The sequence below is a fragment of the Chinchilla lanigera genome, unplaced genomic scaffold, assembly GCF_000276665.1.
Source record: "Chinchilla lanigera isolate Chin_1 unplaced genomic scaffold, ChiLan1.0 scaffold00007, whole genome shotgun sequence".
Taxonomy (NCBI): Eukaryota; Metazoa; Chordata; class Mammalia; order Rodentia; family Chinchillidae; genus Chinchilla; species Chinchilla lanigera.
This window is the reverse complement of record NW_004955408.1, coordinates 6,238,590-6,239,700: the sequence shown is the minus strand read 5'-3', so window position 1 is coordinate 6,239,700 and position 1,111 is coordinate 6,238,590. Positions and strand designations below refer to the sequence as shown.

Sequence of the window (1,111 nt, the reverse complement as noted above, 5' to 3'; positions counted from 1 at the left end):
AAAAAAAAATAGAAGCCAGCTTGGGCAATTAGCAAGACGAGAGAGAGAGAGAGAGAGAGAGAGAGAGAGAGAGAGAGAGAGAGAGAGACAGTTAGTTCCCTGGGAGTAAGTCATGCTGCGGGCGGGTGTGCAAGGTCGGGCTGGGAAACCGTCCTTCGGCGGGATGTTTGCAGGGGACTTTAAGCCCCAGATGCTGAGAGGAGTTGCAGCGGGCCTGAATTGCCCATAACTTGTGATCTTAGCCAGACTCCCCCGCTCCCACCATTTTCCCCTGTTATCTCATTTGTTGGGCAGAAAGCATCTGGTCTCCCAGTTCCCTGGCCGGCCTCATTAGGCAGATTATTAAGGCACCTCTGTGAGACCCAGAAAGGCAGCAGGCGTACCAGCAGCCTCCTTGAGTTTCAGAGTAGCGGACCAGCCTGCCCAGCCCGAGCAGATGCAGATGGGCGTGTGTCTCCTGCCACCTGCTGGTCGTAACGGAAATAGCAAGCTGCCTGTGCTGGGAACTTCAAACCTGCGCTCCTCCTCCAGGGTTTGACCCGAGGGAGGCAGAAAAGGATTTGCCAAAAGCTGCATAGAAAGTTAGTAGAGGGCTTCCCTTACTTAAATAAACCCAGAAAAGAACATTTTCAAGCACCTCAACACTCAACAAAGGCAAATTTATATTTACATGTCAGAGTCAGACCGAGGCCCCCTTCCAGGTACCAGGTCCAGGAATTGGGCCAGCTTCCCCCAGCTCCCCTCCCAGCGTAGACCCTACAGCACTGCGCTCCTCACAAAGAAACAGTTCCTCAGCTCCTACTCGCCAAGTGCTGCATGCAGCACATTCTCTCTCCCTTTGCCTCTGCTGTGAGCCTGGCAGACCAGATTAATTCAGGTGGCAGAGATTTCTTGAGCATTTGTCATATGCCCCAACCCTTCTGGTGCAAGGAATACAGCTCCATTTAAACAAACCAAAGACATGGAGCCAGGCATGGCAGCACACGGCTGCAATCCCAGCGCTCAGGAGGCTGAGGCAGGAGGATTGCTGTGAGTTCGAGGTGAGCCTGGGCTATATAGAGTTCAAGGCCAGGCTGAACTGCACAGGGAGACCCTGTCTCAAAAAGACCAA

The 1,111-nt window shown here is 53.2% G+C and overlaps 1 protein-coding gene across 2 annotated transcripts in view; it reads left to right on the top strand.

Moving 5' to 3' along the window:
- Glra1 (glycine receptor, alpha 1) overlaps positions 1 to 1,111 on the top strand; it is a 97,075-nt gene that overhangs the window by 93,466 nt on the left and 2,498 nt on the right. The window lies entirely within an intron of this gene.